Here is a 9,113-nt window from a genome sequence, read left to right on the forward strand (position 1 = left end):
AATTTTTTGAGAGGATGATTGAAATAATAAAACTGGATTTATATTGTCTCTAATACTTAGAAGTTATATGAGGCTTTTGGTAACAACTTTTAAGCTTTAGTTTTCTCATCAGAATCATGATAGCCACTTGAGAGATTGAGATAATTCAAAGTAAGTTACTATAATGTTCTATTTTTATCATTGCTGCACTTCAAGTTCTTGGGGGAATTACCTGGCGTATAGTAGGTTTTCAATTAATATTTGTCAAATGAATAAATGAGTAAATGGATATAAATATAACTACATTCATTGCTCTCAATAATGATTATAAATGAATTTGATGATTGATTTGATTACATGGATGGCAAGTGAAAAAATATTCTTAAAGTCAAAAACCTAGGTATTTGTAAAGTCATGTCCACCCATCTGACATCTCTATGAATGGTCTTAATAGTTAGTTCAGAATCCTTCCAAATAATCTGCAAAGAATGTACAGGGAATGGAGTACATAGAAGTGTCACATTTCTTACTGGTTTTCCGTCTTCATCTCACTGCAAACTTCCCTTGAGTACACAATAAGAGAGTATGTGATGTCGACGATATGTGTATTGAAAACAGAAAAGTTTATTCTTATTCCAACTCTAATACTTATTAGCTGTGAGATGGATAACTATAGGGCAAGCTGTCTGTACCTTAATTTCATTGTTGACAAAGCTAGATTGATAAACTCTATGTCACAAGTGATAAGTATCCTATAAAAATTAGTGTTCTATAAAAACCTAAATAAAAGACATTATGATTAGCCTGGGAATAATATAATTATTATTCCAAATGTAGGAGATAAATTGCATTAAATGGATTATGTTTAAATGAGAAATAGGATATAGAATTTGGTTATACAAAATCAAGTACTAACAAAGAATTGAAAGTGACTTAAATTGCAGTCATAAGGCAATATTTTGATAATTTTTTTTCGCTCAAAAATGTTTTCAATCTTTTGATTTAATTGGAATTATTGATTCTCCTGGTTTTCCATAAGATATAGTCTTTATCATATGAATAGTATTAAGCAATGTAGAAATTTTTCAATACTCTACCTGATACAAATGATTGCTAATGTTATACATGAGGTTCTTCATTATGAAACAAGTCCTCAGTGTAATAAGGATTTTCTGACAAAATAAACATTCAACATCAGTGCTCTTTGTCAAAAGTCTTGACCCAATGTGCCAAAGATATAAGTGTGTCAAATAATCCTTTAATTAGATTACAAAATGCAGCTATTATATATCAAATATCTATTGATCCCAGGAAGAAAATGGTGTGAAGTTTCTTAAGTATGCAACACTAAAATTCATTTGCCATGCAATTAACTCCAAATTACTTCCTTGGGAAATTAATGTTAGAAAGAATGTTTAGTCATGTAAAAGCATATAATTGACATTTAGCAAAAATCTTAGTGATGAATAATAGAAGGTTTTTAAAACATTTATTGCCAATGTATATACAATTTAGCCTTCTGCTCACTAATGCCTGGTTTTAACATGCATTTAACCTAAAAATTTATATGTTGGATTACAAATGTAAAATTGTTCAAGCTCTGGGAAGAAAGGAATTTTTCTTCCCACTACATAAGCCAGTACACAACATTTGAACATTAACTCCAGTTGTGTAACGGGTTTTAAAAGGACTCATGATTCTGGTCACCTTGTACCTACCTCAGGGCTAAGTGAGGCAATACTTGGAGAAGATAAGTGACAGTGAGACTTGAGCAGGATCATGGCAATGGAGGAAGCACCAAAAGAGAGGGGATACATACAGACTGGACCTCTTCAGCATAACTTCTCATCCTCTTCTTGGTTCTGGTAATTTGGTGTTAGAAATGGACTTTATTGCAAGAGGTGGATGAACCAGTTCTGCCTGCTTAGGCGAAATAGGGGCAACACTGACTTCTGTGAAATGGCCAAGACCAGCCTTAGGAGATAAAAAGGAGGCAAGAACACAAAAGTTGACTAAACCTATAGAGAAGCCATGAGAGCAAATGATGGTACTCCAGAAATCAGTGATGCAACTACCTTTTCCTATCAGGAAGCAGAAATACAGGGATAGCAGGGCACAGAATCAGGGGCCTGGGTTTGCAATGGGAAGCTGGGGCTGAGGATATTTGATCCTTGCATTTAGTATGCGATTCAGAAATCAAGGAACAAATACCAATTTTATTTATATGTTTTTTTTCCCCTAGAGATTATAATTGATATTGAGCAATGCTTATTATGTAACACTTGGGGCTCTTTACTTTTAGCAGCTATTTCCTAATTTAATGTTGACACTGTCTTCTGAATAACATCTTCTTTCACACTGTAAATTTAATAGCATATTTGGTATTGTATCGCCCAACAGATTTCTTATATAAGTTTCTGGGTGGATGTAAGAATGACACTCCAGAAAGTAATTCTTTTACTACTATTTTTGGTTGCTGATGAATTAATTAAACATATATACACAGTTATCTACAAATATATATTACACATTTCACAATATCCATATGGTTGAATTAAGATAAAAGAGAGAGAAAATAAATATATTTTATGCTATCTACAAACACAAACAATACCACCACAATTTCTTGGGAAACTCTGTAAGCATGAATCCTGAAAATCTGGCATTCAGTATTTTAAATGCTATAAAAACCAAATACTCCAAGGAGATAAAGGACAGGATAAATAATATAAGATGAACTAGAATGATGAATAGAAAATGAACAAGAAACAAAGGAGAGGATGTAAAGATACAGAACACTCTTGGCTCTGGTTTGCATAAATTATTATTGCTGCATCATTTCCCAGAGGAGATCTGATCAGTTTACTTGTAAAGTTTAGGAAGTGACAGTAGATGAAGAAGAAAAAGAGTAATTAGACAAGAACTCAGACATATATTCATTTCTTAGTTTGTCTGGATTATATTTGCTATATCTATATGATGAGGAGAAAGAAGAAAGTCATTTAAAATAGTGTTACACACTAACATTGAGGACTCCGCATGGAGTTGGTCCAATTTCTGTTGACTGTTAATCAACTGCACATACCTGGAGACCAGCAATGCTGAAAATTAAAAGCTTCAGAACTGCTGCGAGGGAGGTGATTCATGGCAATATTTTTCTTCCTTCTCCCGGCAAATCTCTATTTATCTCCTACAGAGTTAGATAGTTTAGGGTTGACTTTTAAGACAGGCTGTCTTTCCCAATAGATATCTAATCTTTCTGAAAATCCTGTGCACAGCTTTTTAAAAAGACAGCGCTTATATTTGTGGGTGGGATTTATATTAGGCATTTGATAGTTTTAGGAGTTATTTTTTTAAGTAGAAACTTCTTTTTCATACTTTTAGTTTATAATCATATCAGTATAGTTTCTGACAAAAGTCTGAAAATTCTAATTAAAACTTGGAGAACAAATGAGATTTGAATTCAAGTGTTTGCAGTTTTTATTAAAACTGTAACTTGAACCTTAAGATAGCTAGATAATAAGCCAGAGGATTTTGAAATAAATTTAAAATTATATGTTAAAGTGTGAGTGTATCTAATCTTTATTAAATTGATAATTCAACATGTATTTTGTGTAACTATTGTGATTTACTACTGACATTTGTCAGTAAGAGGGCTCTGGAGTTGGACAGTTTCATCCTGGCCCCACTTTTCCTAGCCATGTAATTTTTTCTACAAAAATGTCAGTTTACTCAATTGCAAAGTAGAGTGAAGATAGGACCCATCTTATAAAGGTGTTTTGAGGATTAATGTAAAGTTTCCTGCATAGGGCTTTGCACTGAGTACACATCTACAATTTGCTCTCTGATTATCTACTTAATATCTATTTCTATCTAAGTATATATATGTAGCATATACTTAGAAAATGTTCACATTCGCGATATTATTTTTCAGAAGATCTTATTTGAACATTAAAGGAGTAAAAGAAATGATAACATATATATTTCAAATGTCTGTTATGTATTATAGATAACTTTACTACATAAGTCTCATTTAATTCTTAAAAGTCTTTTATTCTTTGCCTTGCTGTCTCTCTGAAATCAAGATGGATTACCATGACCTCTGTGGAAGCCACCCATGAAAATGCAGCCAGGCTTTCCATTCCTCCCATGTCCGCTTTCACAGCATGGCCCAGTCTGGAAATACAGCCTCAATAATTGCTGCCAATGCTTACATTGCTATGCATAGAGTATAGACTTCATCAAGTTGAACCGATCCACTTTTCTAGAATGGATTACTCTAGACAATGCTTGCTCTTTGGATATAACCTATAGAAAAAAATTTAAATAAAAAAAAACAAAAAACAAAAAAACAACCCTCCATAGCCTTTTGAAGTAGATGTATCTTATTTAGTTACATAGCCTAAGCAGTAGGCAAAGAGAGAGTAAGTAATTTACCAAGAGGAAGGGTTGGTTAAATCTGGTGTTGGGATTTGAACCAACCTTTTTCAGCCTGTTCAGTCCATGCTCTTTCCATGTCATAACCCTGCATCTCTTATACAGAATTGGGAGTAATTTTGTGTATACAGAATAAATAGGCATACAGTTAGAAATAGATGCAGTCAACATACACACATTATTGCTATCTTGGCTACTCCTATTGAGGATCTAATGTGATGAAACATCTGTTCTTATGTTTTTATGGAGAAAATGGGTGACAAATGTTAATACAAATAGAATGGTAAATTAATAATATGATGGAAAATTTCTTGTATTTTTCCATTTTTCTTTTGAAATGCAATGAATAGAAATTGAATTCAAAAATGGTGCAAAATTATTGTTATATAATTGTACACATTAAAGCCTAAAGCATTTGGACTCAGTTTAAATACAGAAATGTTCATGTGGTTTGGAATTAAGGGACTCAGAAAGTAATATCCTTGGGCTAACTGTGGGAGATGAATTTCAAACTATTCAGATGACAGTAATTCTTCATTTGGACCAAGCACAGAAACAAGATTTAAATGTGGATCCAACACAGTGGATCTTTATAAGAGGATTTAGATGCTAAATTTAGTTATTCTTATGAAATCATGTTATTCATTGTCTTTTTGGTGCTTGTTGTACTTCTACTAACAGCTACTAACAGATGCTATTGTAAGTACCCATAGGAAACCGGAAAATGTGCTGAATTTTGTATATACTAAAGCTTAAGCTTTAGACATGTTACACTTAAAATAATACTTACAGCATGTGGTGGAATTAAGATCTGTAGCTCAGGGGAACTGTAGAAGTTGCTAAGGAAACACTGTGGGATATAGTATAACATCTCTAAGAGAAGCTTTTAAAAAAAAGTATAGAGAATGTATAGTAGAAAACAGATAAGATCAAAATTTTGTTTGAATCAATTTATAGGCTTACTTTCAGGTTTTAGAATTAATAATGGAAACATTGCTGTAACAAAAGATTATACTGACTGTGAACGGTAAGAATCCAAAGAAAGTTTATATATAAACAAGGGATCTCAACCAAAACTTGATGAACAGTTGAGACAATTAAATGGATAATACTGGTGATAGCATTGTGGGTTTTAGGCTTTAACTCAGAACATTTTAAGGTTTGCCTTAGTATCCACATATAACACAGTTTTTTGAATTGAGTTTTTTGAGTTTTCATCTTTCTCTCCCTTTCCTACACTCGGCTCCTCTCTCTAAAAAAAGACAATTTCTACAGCTCTGCTTTGGACATTACATTCATGTGTCTAGATCTCAACATTTTCATTGTGATATTCATTATGAACCTGTGATACAGTAAGTGCCAAAGTCACATAATAATTTTATGTAAGATTATCGAATATGTTCAGTCACTCAAATTTAAATGAACATTAAAATGAAGAAATTACTGGCTCTGTTTTTTATGTGCTCATTATGGCACCAGGCCACCTAGAATATGCATCACTTTTTATACAGCACCTAATGCTAAGCCATGAACAAACAATAGAACTAAATAATGGCAAATAGTGCCAAACCATGAATAATTACTGTTTATTGATGATGAAGCTTTGAGCTTAACCAATTAGATAAACTTGTGATGAGTAAGTGGATGCAGAAGTAAAATATTATAAACATTCATTATAAGTATGTACTTAATAAAATAAACACAGATACACATAACTTTATATAAAATTTTATTAGTTTTGATTTTTATTTGACCTTGCTCTCACTTTGAGAAAATCTGTAGTGATGACAGAAAAAGGCTGTCTTATATTCAAAAGTTGTTATATCATCACAATTGTAGAACACATATTTCTCTTATTCTTAGAATTAAATGTGGAACAGAAGCCATTGAAGTGTCCCTTCTTTAGTATTTTGTTTATTCAAGAATGTTTGGTATTTAAATATAAATTACTTTTATTAAAAAGTTATTTCCATTTATATTCCTTCCTTGTAAAGGTAAATTGTTATGTTTGCATATCAATCTTGTAGCCAGATGTGCAGCATTTCTTTAGACTTATGTCTTTGTTTCACTGGTTTCAGAGCTCATCACTTAAAAAAATATCCTAAATATCTTTGAAAGCTTAATTTTACTTCATTTTTTTGTTTGATAATAATATATCTTCAAGTGATTTTTAAATAGTATATTTTTACAGCTCTGTTCTTATTTTTTCACACTTGACAAATAACTTTCCTTAGTATGAAATATGTAGATTCTAAACTTTTCCTCTTTATTTTTAAATTAAACTTTACATTTTGTGATGATTATTATATATTCACAAGCAGTTGTGAAAAATAGGACAGAAAAAAAATCTCCTGTATCCTTTACCCACTTTCTCACAATGGTAATATTTTACAAAACTATAGTATAACATCACAAGGATGTTAGAGTTAGTTATACCTAAGTATTTCATTTTATGGGATGCTAATATAAATGATATTATTGTGTTTTTAATTTCAAATTCCACCTGTTTATTGTTAGCATATAGGAAAACACATGACTTTTACATATATACTAAAACCTTGCTGTAATCACTTATTAGTTCCAAGAGTATTTTTGTTGATTCTTCCAGATTTTCTACATAGATGACCATGTCTTCTGTGAAAAAAAAAAAGTTTTATTTCTTCCTTGCCAATCGATATTTCTTTTATTTCCTTTTCTTGTGTTATTAAATTAGCAACAACTTCTAGTAGAATGTTGAAAAGGAGCAATGAGAAGAGAAATCCTTCTATGATAATTTTAACATCTGTGTCTGTTTTTTGTTGGTTTTGGTTGATCTTTCTGCTCATTATGAGTAATCTTTTGAAGCTCCTTTGTGTGTTTGATAATTATTTTTTATTGGATGCCGGACATTGTAAGTTTTGCCTTGTTGGATGCTTGATATTCTTGCACATCTTAAATATTTTTGAGCTTTGTTCTGGGAAACAGCTATGCACTTTGGAAATAGTTTTTATCCTCAGATCTTGCTTTTAAGGTTTGTTATGCAGGACCAGAGCAGCAATTAGTCTAGAGCTAATTTTTCTCCTCTACGGAAGAAAGACCTTTCTGAACAATATATCCAATCCCCATGATTTAAGAAGTTGTCCAGTCTGGCTTTTAAAAACAGAATATGTGTGATTTCTAGATACAATTCTTCTAATTCCTTTAGGTCTTTTGTATTGTTTTGTTTTTCCTGGCCTTGGTTAATTTCCTCACATGCATGCGCTGATTATTGCTATGCTGAATTCTGATGTAGATTCTGCATATGTCCAGAATCTTGCTTTGTGTAGTTTTCACTTCTCCAGTAAACTTCTGTCCTAACAACTCTAAACACCTTGGTCTCATTGGATTTTGCCTGTGTTCTGCTCCCTGTACCACAGCCTGAAAATTATCTTAATACTTTAAGAACAATTATTAGAATGACCTAGTTTTTTTTTATATTACATTTTATTGTTGCCTGATGTCTAGTATCCTGAAAACTATTGGTTTTGTGTTTTAATGTGTTTTTAGTAGTTTAGATAGGAGGATAAATCTAATCATTATTTCATTTTGCCAGAAATGAAAGTCTCTTTTTTTTGTATTTTTAGTATATTTGATGCATATAAAGAATATACGTAATTTATATGTAAACTATAAAGAATAATATGAATAACATTAGTGAATCCACCATATAACTCAAAAACTATATTACTAATGACTGATAGCTACCTATGTGTATTTTCTCTATTGTCATCTCACTTCTTAACACAATAATCCCTTTAGTATTAATAGTTATTTAATTTTTATGTCTATTAGTCCCTTGATATTTTAAAATAGCTTTATCCAATGCATATACACTTAATCAATATAATGTTTATTGGGGCTTTTTTGAACAGTATAAAAATAAGTATTTCTTCAGTTACTTAATATAAGGTTTCTAAGTTTCAAACACACTTTTTAGTGTGATCATTTATTCTTATAACTTATTAATATTCTATTTTACAAATATACTAAGATTTATTTAGCCATTTTCCTGACTTTACACATTAATGAGGTTTCAATTTTATGTTATTTATGGATACTGATTTTCACAAACATTATTGTATAACGCTATTCTCCCTTTTCTTTTTCTTTTTTTTGGTAAGTAACTTGGTTGTTGTGATTTTTCCCATTGGCTGTCTGACTGATGGTAGGATCTTCCTGTTGTCATTAATATGTTACAATAATTTGTAAAAATAAGTCTTTTTACATATGTTTTTGCTTTTAATATGCTGAATTTCTAGAATTATGAGATACAGTTCTCTTTTCTCTGGGAAACATCTTTTTTTAAAAAAAGGTCTGCATATTTCTTCTGTGTCATTTGTTTTAGTCTATTCTTAAAGAAATTGATCAGCATGTAAACAAAATTTCCATTCTCTGGTCTCCTCTATTAGCTTTTCTTCCATTATTTTGATCTACTTGTTATTGCATTTCAAGAAAGCACATTTACAACGCACAGATTTATCATTTTACTGAATAATTCAACTTGCATTTATTAAATTTCTAATATGGGTTTCATATCCTCTGAACCTTATAGCCTCTAAAGTAGTTTTTAATTTTTTTTTTTTTTTTTTTTTGGCGAGGCAACTCTTGGTTGACCTCACAGATTGCAAGAAACTTGTCAGCTTACAATCCCTTATTTATTTATTTTTTTAAAATTTTTA

The sequence above is a fragment of the Pteropus alecto genome, unplaced genomic scaffold (genome assembly GCF_000325575.1).
Source record: "Pteropus alecto unplaced genomic scaffold, ASM32557v1 scaffold146, whole genome shotgun sequence".
NCBI classification, from domain to species: Eukaryota; Metazoa; Chordata; class Mammalia; order Chiroptera; family Pteropodidae; genus Pteropus; species Pteropus alecto.